The sequence below is a fragment of the Microtus oregoni genome, unplaced genomic scaffold (assembly GCF_018167655.1).
Source record: "Microtus oregoni isolate MIOR12 unplaced genomic scaffold, Mior012 000000F_ref0000247, whole genome shotgun sequence".
NCBI classification, from domain to species: domain Eukaryota; kingdom Metazoa; phylum Chordata; class Mammalia; order Rodentia; family Cricetidae; genus Microtus; species Microtus oregoni.
The window spans coordinates 25909131-25923635 of NW_024543059.1; positions in this window are offsets into that span (position 1 = coordinate 25909131).

Consider the following 14505-nt stretch of genomic DNA (forward strand, 5'->3'; position numbering starts at 1 on the left):
CAATTCCGTGTCATTTTAGAAACCACTACTGTTTATGGAATAGGACTACCTGGGTTTGCTTCAAGCCTCGTAATAAGATGCATGGCTTTGGACTGTTCCATATTGACTTCTTGGGCTGTACAACTGGGGCCATAATAGTCACTGTCTCATGACATGGTTGTGAGGATTCCATAGGCCAGCCTGGGTCTTCACAGCCCAGGCCTGCTAAAGACATCCGCAGGCTGCTCAGCACCTTGTGGGTAGGTGACATCATGGTGAACGAATATATGGAGGAGAAATGGGAGAGAAAGAGAAGCAGAAAGGTTCATGTGCTGTGGAAAGAGGGAGAACTGAAGAAGAGAGGGTGGTGAGGAACAGGCTGGTGTTAGAAGCCTGCTTACCACCCAGGGACATGGTAATGTCCAGATCTGAGCTGCTGCTGAGGGCCATGTCTGGGTCTATGTTGACATCCATGACCCATGATGCCACCAAAATCCACAGGCTGCCTGGGATCTGGGTCACCATCTATGGCCATGTTGGAGTCCGAGGGCCATGTGCTGCTGGGGCCATGCTGACCCGAGTGTCCTGTGCTGTCTCCCAGGGCCGTGGTGATGTCCAGGGCTACAGCACAGGGCCAATTCTGGGTCCATGGCCTTACAGCAGCCAGGGTCTGTGTTGATGTCCAAGGTCCGTGTTACCACAGGGGCCATAGGAACCATGCATGTTGAGATCCAAGGGCCCAGCTGAGTTCCACCTTCAACTGACTCTGAGCTGGACACGGTGGCAGGAGATCTGGCCCCACCCCTCATGAGAGCTCTGGCCCCCCCATGGGTGCAGGAGATCTGGCCCCACCCCTCATGAGAGCTCTGTTCCCCCCCCCCGTGGGTGCAGGAGAGCTGGCCCCACCCCTCATGAGAGATCTGCCCCCCCCCCATGGGTGCAGGAGAGCTGGCTCTGCCCCTCGCCTGAGGGGGGCGGTCACAGTGGCCTGAATTGACCAGCTCAGCTACCTAGGCCCTCATCCAGGCCTTGGGTTGGCCCATCAGAACATCTACGCATCTATGACCTGCTGGAGTGTATAAAGGGACTGGTCCTGTGGAACCAAAGTCACAGAACCTCCATGACCCAGGGAAACAGCAGGATATCTGAGAGGAGTTTTGGTGAGGGCCCAGTGATGATGGTGGGCCAGAGTCCAGAGGCCTTGAACCTGACCAGTGATTCACTGTAGTGAACATTTGCAGGTGGGGCAGATTGTACAAAAGGGTATACTGTGTGACACACCGCAGCACCCAGTGCCACCAGGATGAATGAAGAGGTGTTGAAGAGGCAGGAAAGACAGAGAATTGAGGTGGGCTTTTTTGTTGTTGTTGTTTTGTTTTTAATTAATTTGGGGGTTATTCTTTTGGGGGGACACTGCAGAAGTGAAAAGCAGATATAGAGGGACTAGGAGGTGAGCAAGATTGGGGTGCATGATGTGAAATTCCCAAAGAATCAGTAGAGAGAGAGAGAGAGAGAGAGAGAGAGAGAGAGAGAGAAACTAGAGGTGCAGTAAATCCTCCATTGATAGAACCTATTGTTGTTCCGACAGGATTGGTAAACTGCTCCAGGAAACCCTCTTTTTTATTTTTTTCCAAGACAGGTTTTTTCTGTGAGTCTATCCTGGAACTCACTCTGCATACCAGGCTGGCTTCGAACTCACAGAGATCCACCTGTCTCTGCTTCCCTAATGCTGGGATTAAAGGTGTGCACCCCCACTGCCTGGCAAGACAGCCCTCTTTTCACTGGTTACCCAGCTATCTTCTGCCTGGAAGCCAAGGAACAAATTTTACATGACTCGTGTACAGGAGATTTCCTTGAACCCATTGGTCACTATTTCTAGGCACTTGCTTCATCTTCTAGAGTAAGCTTACGGGGTTGTCATGACCTGATGCCTATTGCTAGGAGAGATATCTCTTAAATTAAGCCCACCTAAAACACAACTAAGTTTTCAGGGCTAGGGAAGAGGGCTCATTGCGCAAAGGACTTGATGAACTACTTAATTTGGATCCTTAGACTCCACATAAAGCTGGATACAGTATCTCACAGCTGTAACCCCCATGCTGCAAGGGCAATCTGGGAGGTGAAGACAGGAGAATTCCAAGAAGCTCATGGGCCAGAAACTTGTACACACACACACACACACACACACACACACACACACATGTACATAGACACACACCCACAAACATGTACATACACATACACAAACATGTACATACACACACAAACATACATGTACATACACACACAAACATGTACATACACACACACATACACAAACGTGCACACTTGCATATCCACACATACAAACACGTTTATACACGAAGCTATTTTTGTTTGGCTCAGAAGGAGGGAGCAAGTTTCACTGGATCTTAGGTTTAGCTAAAATGAGTCATCTAGGCAGTGATGACAAGCACATGATTTCCAAACCGAGGATGACCCTGTTGCCATTTTTGGAGACAGAGGTGTGCCAAAATGGCTCTAGAGTGACAAGATAATGGTATTTTTTTTTTCCCCCATCAAGACTGTCTTTGGAGCTTTTAGAAAAAGAACTCCTGCTTTCACTTCGAGGGCAGTTTGTTGTTTGTTTGGCTTGTACTATCATTCACCCGCAGTATCTGTCACCATCAAAATAGGTGTTACTCTGACGCCTGGGAAGATGTTCAGTGGAGGCCAAGGAAGTGACCCGTTCATCTGTCAGTCTCCCAGGCTTCAATGACGTTTACATATCTGTGAAGAATGTCCCTTTTTACTTTGTGTCTTCAGAAGTGGTGGCGGCCCTAATTAAATCTTAAGTTTTATATAGAAACTTGCTAATTTTTTAAGACAATATTTCATTTTTTTAGTAAATTTCTTGCCAAAAGAATGTATGTGCTAGCTGGGCGGTGGTGGCGCACGCCTTTAATCCCAGCACTCGGGAGGCAGAGGCAGGCGGATCTCTGTGAGTTCGAGACCAGCCTGGTCTACAAGAGCTAGTTCCAGGACAGGCTCCAAAACCACAGAGAAACCCTGTCTCGAAAAAACCAAAAAAAAAAAAAAGAATGTATGTGCTAACTTTTAAAATCAATCAGAAATCATATGTTTCAATTTCCTTGCTTTTAAAGAGAAGACGCTGAGATTCTGATTTAGGCAGTGACTGGGGTTCCTGGGTTCACACAACTTGAAGCCAATATTTTGTCCCATGTTGACTTTAAAAATCAGGGTCTGGTTGACCCAGGTTTGTCCCTCACATCTCAAAATGCTCAGAATCCTGCCGAAATTAGCTTTCTTGTGGCTATTGTTTTTTTTTTTTCATTTTACAATATTGTAAATAGTATGAACTGAACATAACATAGAACTAAGAAATAAAGTCTAACTTTCCATTGTTACACTCTCTCGTGAGGTTCAAGTGGTCCAGCAAGATCGAGCAGGAGTGGAGGAATGGGTAAGCTAGACAGTCCTTCAGGAAGGACAGACTCTGGGGAAGGCTGGAGGGCACCGGAGCCTGGGGAAAGCTGAGCAGTCTGTGGTTGTTAGTTAAGAGAGTCCAGCCTGGGGCTAGGACCACACTGGAGGGTGATGTTGGCTCCCATGCGCACCTTCCCATGGCCCTCCTCATCTGATTGGGCCTTTCCACAACATGGTCCTGGATGGGGATGGTGGAGGGATGGATGGTCCACAGTGTCTCCAAGCGTTCTTTTCAGTGTGCTGTGTAACCCATGTTGACTACCAAACTTCTGAGGGACCCATAAAAGTGCAGAGAAGTGAGGGGCCTAGAGACGAGTTAGCATCTCCTATGTCAGGGGGACAGTTGTGTCTGGGTCACCAACAGTGAGCACACAGGTCTCACCAGCTTTACATTTGAAGATCATTCAGCAGGGGCTCCTGCATTCATTCATTCATTTTTGAATGTTTCAAAGACTATCATGGGGCTGGAGAGATGGCTCAGAGGTTGAGAGCACTGGATGCTCTTCCAGAGGTTCTGAGTTCAATTCCCAGCAACCACATGGTGGCTCACAACCATCTATACTGAGATCTGGCGCCCTCTTCTGGCGTGCGGGCATACATCAAGGCAGAATGTTGTATACATAATAAATAAATAAATCTTAAAAAAAAAGACTATCATGTCAGATACATATAGAAGAGAAAGTCTAAAATCTATTTTACACAATGCACACCAAAGTCTCCCTGGCTTGAAGATCCTGATTCACCCTAGCTTTATTGGAAGAGGAAATGTCAACTGTCCCTATATTCTTGTTATGTCTCCAAACAGATGAGAACACTAGCATGTCTTGTACCACCTTGTTCACAGGACTCAACTGGCAATGCCTTCCTCCCCTCCAACAGTAAAATGCAGCCGTGTCTCCCAGCCTTCCTATGACAAGAAAGGACTGCTTTCTCCCTGGAGAGACCTGCTAATTAGTGGCTCTGGAACTGTGTGGGCTAAGGGGACGTGAAAGGAAAAAGACAGAAGGAAGCAGACATGCCTCCTGGGAGATAAAAAAACAAGAGGAAGTAGGGACGAACAGGAGCGAAAGATAGTGAAGATCAAATGAGGGCCGTGAGTTGGACGGCTATGGCCCCCAAAGAGATAAACTAGAGCGAGGCAGAGTGTTAATGGCCGAAAGTGTTTGACTTTGGAAACAGCAAGAGTTATTTCTCTCTGGAACAGTTGTTAACGGCCTCCTGGTCAGAACAGCTGGTTTGGAGAATCTCAACATAGTTGTCGAGCGTAGCCGGGAGGATCTGTGGGTTTCACAGGGGAATAGGTGGGAGCCCTTCCAAAAGATTGTATTCTTGGACCAATGCCATCACTTGAGAAACAAAGAAGAAAGAGCAAGGCAAGGTGATGTGGAGGTCTGTAGTCCTTGGTGGACCACAAGCAGTGAGGACATGATGCTGGAAGTAAGCTTCCCCTCATCCGCATCCTCAAGGGCAGGCGCCTGAGGGACTATCCCGCGTGCTCTACTCACACCTCTGCCAGCTGTTTCAGAACCAAGAAGTTCACACAGAGGGAGAAGAATGTTTTCAATAATGTGTGTGTGTTTGGAAGCCTGATGCTTTGATACATGGTAGCAAGAAAACTCAGGCTTAGTTCTGCAGAACCAGAGCGTGTTTCTCTGTGCATGGACCAGGATTGGGGGCTGCTTGGCATCCCCAACGACTTTTGGTCATTTGGAAGCTTCCTGGAGTTTGGGGTTGTTACAGCAGTTTTGTTCCAAAGGTGGACCTCATAAAATAGCAGGAGAGTTGTCCTGTGACCTCCGTGTGCATAATATGCCACATATGTGACTGCATTTACATATATAAACATGAATAAATAAATACAAAGAATATGATCTTTTGGAATTAGCATTGCTACTAAAAAGGTAGTTCATATCCAATCTAACACATTGCATAGACTAATATAGTCTTCTTTTAAATTGCCAAATAGTATTCCATAGTATGGACAGTACTTTAACAATTAATTATAAAATAATACCATTTTAAAGAAGCATGTTAACATTTAAAAAGCAAATGCTTATTCGAGATTTCCTTTATATGAGATTTTTAAAGTTGAGAAAAGAACTTAAAAATATTTTGATGTAGGTCAATTATAGAAGAGTTGCTTAACTTATACAAGACTCAGTTTAGTCTTCCATATCATATACAGGGGCAGGGGGAGGGGAGCGAAGGAGGGAAAGAGAAAGAATCAGGACATTTTATATGTTTATATTTATTTTACCCTTTGGTAGTTTTCTTTTATTTTACATTTGTGAGTGATTTTGCTTGTTTTTGAGACAGAGTCTCACTATGTAGCTTTGACTGGTCTGGAATTCGCTGTATAAACCAGGAAGGCCTGAAACTCTAGCAATGTACCTGCTGTGCTTCCTGAGTGCTGAGATAAAAGGCATGAACTACATGATGGATCTTTTGGTAGTTTTCTTAATTATGTGTATTCGATTATCTTTTCCTTTAAGATTTTTATGCTTGCATTTAATATTTATGGATTGATTGCCTTATTTGATCCATGTGGTTGTGAGGCTGTGGTGCATGTGTGTGAGTCCTGGTGTGTGTGTGTGTGTGTGTGTGTGCGCAGAGGCCAAGGGAGTGTGTCTGGTATGCTCCTCTATCATTTTCTGCCTTATTCATTTAAGACCAGGCCTCTCAATAATCCCAAAGCTGGCCATTTCAGTTAGGCTGGCTGGCCAGAGAGATCCTAGAATCTGCCTGCTTCTTCCTCATACATGCCTATGTCTGGCTTTTATGTAGGTGCTGAGGGTTCAAATTAAAGTCCTTCATATTTCTGCCCCAAGTGTTCTTAACCATGAAGCTGTCTTTCTGGGCCTCAACTTCAGTGCTTTAAATGTGGGCAGGCAAGATGGTTGCTATACACGTCTGGTGGCCTAAGTTCAACCCAAGAACCCCATGGGAAGGTAGAAGGAGAGAACCAACTTTATGAAGTTGTTCTTTCAGTTTCTTAGGTACCCATATAGCACATATATACACATGCCACACACACACGCACACACACGAACGCACGCATACACACGCACAAATAATATATAAATTAAAATACACAATGCGAAGCTTGAGCCGGCGGTGGTGGCGCACACCTTTAATCCCACCACTCGGGAGGCAGAGGCAGGTGGATCTCTGTGAGTTCGTGACCAGCCTGGTTTACAAGAGCTAGTTCCAGGACAGGCTCCAAAGCTATGGAGAAACTCTGTCTCGAAAAACAAAACAAATAGAAACAAAACCCAAAAAACAACGTGAAACTCGATGTTCATCCCAATTTTCTCTATATCTTCTACAACCCTCAGCACTAAGAATTCTACCCATTCTTGGCTACTAAAAAAGAACTAACACTCTCTTTAATTAGGAAGTCCTGAGTTACATTCTCTGAGCCTATGTCCATTCTCCCAGGACTGCCTCTTGTTTTTTTTGTTTTGTTTTGTTTTTTTGTTTTTTTTTCCCCCATTGTCTTTTTTTTTTTTTTTGTCCCTCTTGTTCTAAAAGCAAGACCAACCATAAAACTCACCACATGTCTGACCTCTCAGGGTGGAAGATCAAGTCACAGAAGACATAAAAAAAAAAGTTCGGGGGCTGGAGAGATGGCTCAGAGGTTAAGAGCACTGACTGCTCTTCCGGAGGTCCTGAGTTCAATTCCCAGCAACCACATGGTGGCTCACAACCATCTGTACTGAGATCTGACGCCCTCCTCTGGCATGCGGGCATACATTGAGGCAGAATGTTGTATACATAATAAATAAAAAAATCTTTAAAAAAAAAAAAAAAGTTCGGGTTTCTATTGCTGTGATGAAACGCCTTGACCAAAAGGCAACTTAGGGAGGAAAGGGTTTGTTTATTTATTTATTCATTTATAATTTATTTTATTTTCGAGACAGGGTTTCTCCGTAGCTTTTTGGTTCCTGTCCTGGAACTAGCTCTTGTAGACCAGGCTGGCCTTGAACTCACAGAATTCCACCTGCCTCTGCCTCCCGAGTGCTGGGATTAAAGGTGTGCGCCACCACCGCCCAGCGAGGAAAGGGTTTATTAAGTTTACACTTTTGCACCATGGTTCATTATCAAAAGAAACCAGGACAGGAGCTCAAACAGGGCAGAAACCTGGAAGCAGGAGGCCATGACGGGGTGCTGCTTTGTGTTCAGCTTACTTTCTTATAGAGTCCAGAACCCCCAGCCCAGGGATGGCACCATCTACAATAGGCTGGACCCTACCCCATCAATCACTAATTAAGAAAATGCCCTATAGGCCTGTCTGTAGATTGATCTTATTAAGGCATTTCTCAATTGAGTTTCCTTCCTCTCAGAGGGCTATAGGTTGTGTCAAGTTGACATAACAGAAGTCAGCACAAAATGGAAACCGAACCCTCAAACCCACAACCCACAGCTAAAGATGCCATAGCCCTTTGCTGAAGTTTTCACCTGAATCTGCTAAGCTGAGCAGTTCTGAGTCTTCTGGGAAGAATTCAATTGGGTGTTTGGATTTAGGGTGATTTTTAAGTTTCCATGTGACATTTCAGATCATCTGCCACACAATGCTGTTTCTAGAAAGCATATCTGGACCTTAGCGTACCTTACCTGAGTGGGGCTGCAAGAAATCACGCTCTATTTCATGACAACCCAAACCTACACCTAAGACTCAAGGAACATTAAGGAAGAGGGGGTGGGAAGACTGTAAAAGCCAGCAAACCAGGAAGTCAGCTGAGACTATGTCTTCTAAATATTGCAGAGACGCTACAGCCATGAAATCTCAACCAGACCTGAACAATAACAATTGTTCTATCAACACAATCGGGAGACCCCTCCAGGGGCCCTGCCCCTAGACAGAGCTACAGTAATTACAGCTGCTGAGAGACTGAGACTCTTATCTTCCCCAGAGATGAGCTCCTGTTAGAAATGACTAACTTCTGACATAAGCAACTGCCGTCTTGGGGAGTAACTGTGGCTTCCTTCAGAAGAATAATTCCAGCTGGGTTTCTTGACTCTTCCTACTCTCTCGTGTAAAGGTGGAGAGGGTCACTAGGCCCTCACCCGAGTCTCTAACTGCTCCCTACCATCTGTTAAATGTACATCTGACTTAACTGGACATGGCCTAGGGAGGGACCAGCGTTTACAGGCCAGAGAAGACTAGGGAATGGAGGGTTGAGGCTCAGTCTATGCTACAGTGGGGAAGTCATTATCTCTGCTGGGTAAAAGGATCGAGTGGATCCTGTGGGAAGGGAGAAGCACCCACGTCCCTCTAAGGAACTCCTCACCTATGCTCAGTAAGGAAGCCCAATAAACTCACTAGTCTCGCAAAGTTAACTTCCTGTTGAATCATGCCTTGGTTTGTTGCTGGGACCATAGGAAGACAGGTAGACATGATTTATATTCCACCCTGGGAAGAAATTTTAGCAACAGCCCCCTGACTGGCTATTTAATACCAGGTAGTCAACTTTAAAACACAGAAGCAACGCTGAAGAGATTTAGCAGGTTGCAGTTACATATTTATTTATGTGTGTGTGTGTGTAATAATTTATATGTAATAATAATTCAACTATAAAAGGCATTTGAGAGGGCATGGGGGAACTGGGAAGAGTTGGAGGAAGAAGGAAGGAGTAAGTATATTTTAGTTAATTTAATTAAAAAATTTAGATTCTCAAAACTCCGTTAAGCTCAGTGTAAAAAACAAACACCACAAGCCTGACTGTTTTTTGCATAAGATGAGTTTGTCCTTTCAATGCCATGAACACTGTACAGTGCCCTGGATCACCCTGGGAGCAGGAGAGTAAAACTCTGTGGTCGCCCCATCTTCTCTCTTAGCCGGTTTGCCTCTTAAAACAATTGCCGTGTTCTGTTTTTATAACAAATTCCCGTTTCTTCATTTGTTTATTTTTAATTGCTGTACCTACTTACTTCTGAGGGAACTTCAAGATAAAACATCAAAGTGTTGAAACCACAGGACACAGACAACCTGAGGAAAACAAGGCAGTCATGCAGGGTGGTGATTACAGACACACAGGCTTGGGACCTGCTCTTGACAGTGTAAGATAACACAGAAAGAATTCTCGACTGGGGGTGGGGGCACGGAAGGGTTGGCTTTGTTTTTAAAGAAGACGGTTTATAAACGAACATATTATAACCTCGGTCTCTGCTGAACGGACAGTGATTGGCCCTGAGGCTTATGTCATAAGGAAGTATCATCTTACAAGAAAAATTCTGTTCCCACCGACCATCCTCACATTGCCTTTGATGTCTGTCCTTAAACAGCAACTGGACAAAGGACCGTAGATTCTAGAGTCCTGATGCTAAAAACATGTCGAGAAAGGTATTTTCCCACACAGAACCATCTCAAGTTCCCGTTGTCTCAAAGGGTGACATTTATACACTCCTAAACCTAGAGGGAGACACCATGCTTTCCACGGCCTCTCTGGAGTAGCTGACCCGTATTCAGCTTTCCAGGTGTGGATGGCCATTGGCCGGGTTGTGTTCATTACCGTGTGGAGAAAGAGAAAGAGACGGAAACAATAAAAAGCAAAGGAGAAAACAAAATCCCAGTGGTCACTGAGTGGGGAAAAGAAAGACAATGGCAAAAATAAGGCTCTCAGAGGCTGGGCCAGGCGTTCTCTCCGTTCTTCCTCCGCATTTACAGACACAGGAACACGCAAACCACCATTCCAAGTGTCTGACAACATTTTTCTACATATGACTGTTGTCTTGAAACTACAGAATTACTGGAGCTTTGTTAAAATAATAATAAAAAGAAACCTGCACATTTTGAAGAATCCAAACACCTACAAAGAATACCACGGTGGTTTTAAAAAAGGATTATCTTTGATATTAAATGTATTGATTTAACCTTTTTTTTTTATACCCACCTCTTTCCAATTTGGCCTAAATATAATCTCTTTGGTTATTAACGGACTGAGAAAAGTGCAATGAGTGAAGAAGCCTTTCTAAATCTTCAACTGGGAATATTTCTTTTCCTAGTCGTGGTATTGGAAAGTTTGTCCGTTCTATCTGCTGGGTGTTGACGGTGTTATCCATTTGCTAGCTCGCTGTTTAATGGAGAGGTTAACTCTTGCGATACAGGCTGCACATGCTTGGGCACACGCTGCAGATGTTTTGCTCCGTTTGTTTGCCTGTAAACACAGCCAAGTTTGAATCGGAAAGCAGCTTCCCCATCACAACGCATTCTCCACTTCCCAGCTGGCAGTATGCCAAGAATGTATGTGATTTGTATGTTCGTTAGTCTAAGCAAAACATCATTAGGAAGATGAATGCGCTGCCCCCTCTCACGCATGTACACAAATATCACATGCCACTGCAGAATCAGTGTCAGCTCTAACTAGGGTTTGCATTTCCTAGGGAGATACAGTATGAGAAATGGTTCTAGAAAACAATACAGGATGATTTGTCTTTTTTTTTTTTTCTGTAAAATGGGTAAAGTCATATTACAGTCTCAGGGGAAAAAGCATAGAAGTGATTTGAAGATATCTAATGGTGCCATATACATGATGTAATAGCACCAACAACAGCATCCAATAAATAAACATGGCCATTCAGGTCACAACCGGACGCCAATCTCTGTTTCCTCTGGCATGGATTGTGGTGACAACCCACCCTTTAAAAGTTGAAGGGTCATAGAATGCATGCCATGCGATTCTTCCATTTTTATTTATTTTCTAGTTCCAATCAGAACAAGGGCAAACAGAAGGCAGTGGGTGCAGTCACCACCTAGGTGTGAAGAGTAAATGAGTTCCCTATAAAATAGTCTCTTCCAGATAAAAACTTCAGGTGGAGGAATGATACGAGCTATGAAAAAAGAAAACGGAACTCATCCATATTACCATCACATACAAATACACTAAATTTTCCTCCCTTCTTTAAAAATTTGTAGGGCAGAATGACGTTCCCAGGAAACCAGGGCTTCAGTAAAGATAGCCAATCCATGCTTTCGGGCATCTGAGAAGGATTTTTCCACACCCGCATTAACTTCCTAACACTAAATTTGATATTAAACGATAGGACTTACTTGTAAAACATTACTGGCAAGTTGCACTATTCTTTGGTGGTATTTTAAGCCCTCTTAAAAACACAATGAAATAAACAAAACCCCAGGCAGTAAAGACAATAAGTTACCCTCAAAAGTCTTAGAAATACTTGAACACACGCCAGAGTGTTTCTGAGGCACATAGAGTTCTCTTGTGTGCTTGACCACCGCGGCGTGGGATGCGTTTCTGCCAGCAGGATTGAGGTCCAGCTCTGCAGAAGAACCTGCCAGCAGGAAGTCCCTTTCTGGACACACTTAATTCATACATGCTGGTTTGCTTCCAGGCTGGGGACACCTCTCTTCCTTCCAGCTCTCTTCCCATATTGACTGTCAAGCATCAGGTTTTCTAGGTGATACAACAGCGTGAGGGTTCCCCTTCCACAGCCTTGACTAAGATCAGTCTCTCCACAGTTTGAGCCACCTTTGAATAAAGTACCTCATGAACAGGATAAAGGGAGAGCCAAAAATAAGGTGTATGGCATTGGAGTCCCTGGGTTATGATGCAGATTGCTTATGATGTTCTGGAGTCATCATTTTTCTGCATTGTAAATGATCTCTTCTTACGTTATTATCAAAATTGAACATGCCACTTGATATTTGGCTTGGATTGAAAGTAGTGGTTAGCACAAGTTATTTTAATTATCAGACCTTTAAAGTCCTAGTCACATTTTTTTTTTCAGTTTTTTGAGACATGGTCTCTCTGTGTAACAGCTCTGGCTGTCCTGAAACTCTCTTTGTACACCAGACTGGCCTCAAACTCACAGAGATCCGCCTGTCTCTGCCTCCCAAGTGCAGGGATTAAAGGCATATATCACCATTGCCCAGCGTATTCTTTCTCTTAACTTAATACCCATACGTGGTTTTAAAAAGTAAAACAATAATTCATGATAGTGTTGTTCCAAGTTTACACAGCTAATCTGGGCTTTAAACATGTTTAAATTTAAACTTATGTTTTTATGATATAATAGTCTTTTATAGGGACTTGAATAGAAAGGTTAGGCTGTGGAGAAAACATTTTTCTTGCATCAAAATCAGGGAAGGGAAGGGAGGAAGTGGTGAGGGAACAGAGGTCTTGCTTTCTCAGGTGGAAAGCTGATTTTCTTCTGCAATTAGTTTGGACTCAGAGGCTTTTCCTAACGGCACAATAATTACATACCTGCGACAAAAATCATTCTTGTTGGGCAAAGTCTTTCACTTGTCATCTCAAAAGAGGTTAGATGAAATCTGCAGGCAAAGCTTACCGTGTCGGAAAATAATGATAGTCTACGATGGTAGTCTGGAGCTCTTAATGACACTCGATATCATATCATAGAGCAATACGTGGCTTTCTGAAGAGAGGAAGAAAATGCATGAAAACCAGCCATTCATCCTGTACATCGCGGTGGATCTACGCTTAGCTATTCATTTTGTACGTCGTGGAGGATCTAATATAAACGATTCATCCTGTACCTTGTGGTGGATCTAATCTAAGCTATTCACTCTGTATCTCGTGGTGGAGCTAATCTGAGCTAGTCACTCTGTAGGTTGTGTGGATCTAATCTAAGACGTTCAGTCTGTATGTCGTGGTGGATCTAATCTAAGACATTCATTCTGTACCTTGTGGTGGATCTAATCTAACCTGCTACACCATTAGTACTGTATTACTGTCTGCCAGTGGGAAATACAAGAGATACTATATTATATTTGAATAAGGGAGAGTAAAAGAATGAGAAAAAGAGAAGGGGATGTTTTCCAGTCTTTCACCATTCATGAAATTTCTTATGAATATATACATATGCACATATATAATCTACGTATTTGCCCACAATGAAATTTATTTTAATCTTTAACGTATGTATGCAAAAAGGCAAGTTGGGTTTCATAATTTGAAGAGATTGACAAAATGTAACAATAAGCAACTCAGCTTTTAATACGTGACTCAAATATGTTTTTCAAGGAGAGTTTGAAAATCTTTTTTTTTAATGTACCTCTCTATGATTATAGAGTATTTGAACTATTTTCAAACACCTAAATTTAGAAAAACTCCATATAGGCTTGATTTGTCTCTGTTACACAGACATGGTTGCTATGACAGCAACATGATACAATTATTTATTGCCATGACAATCTGCTGTAGGTTTTTAAAAATACGTTATCTATTTTTATTAGTGTTGTCAATTGTGCCGGGAAGGGATACCACCACTTCACCTAACCGTCAGAGCCTGTAACTCAAGGAACAAGTGGAAATGATTTAGCTGGAGAGGCAGGACCCAGAGGACTTTGGATTCCTCCGTGACATGCACATCCGCTGCTGATGACAGCATCTGGCCAGCTGTCTGGCTGCAGGGCGCCTTTGGGCTTGGGTACCGGTCTTGTTTATGTTTTCCATGCCTTCTGCCTTACCAGGTCATATGGGAGTGCATGTCAGAAAGGACTACATGCTCAGAGAGGACCCTGCATTCTGATAACCTCTCAGGAGAGAGGCCAGTGTGTGCTTAGTGGCCAGACTTATGGGACTGCCCTCTCTAAGGTAGGGACAAGCAAGGGTTCGTGGTAGGGGGATGACAAGGTGTTATTCAAACCTACCTGTGCCCAAATGTCTCCCCGTTTGTCTCTTATTTTTCTCCACCTGCCAGTCTTAGAGAAGACTATGAGGGGACAATAACATTTCAGGTGCTCCTTGTCTTACACAGGGAAGGAACACAGCATTATTTGTATTTGAACCCACTTTTGAGTCATCAGCAGCCAGGCAGGCAGTTAAAAGTCAGCCTGATTGTTACTTCGAAAACATGAGCATTTTAAAAATAAGTTACAGTGGAAAAAGCTGCTTCCTGCAGCTGGGATGTGGGTTAAATACTTAATATGTGCTGTGCTGGGCAGAAAGTGCGTCGGCCCCTCAGCCTCTGACTTGCTGCAAATCCGCAGGTGGATGAGGTCTCTTGTTATTCCCCTTTCCCAGTTGAGGATCTTGAGACTGCCTTGGTAGGAAGTTT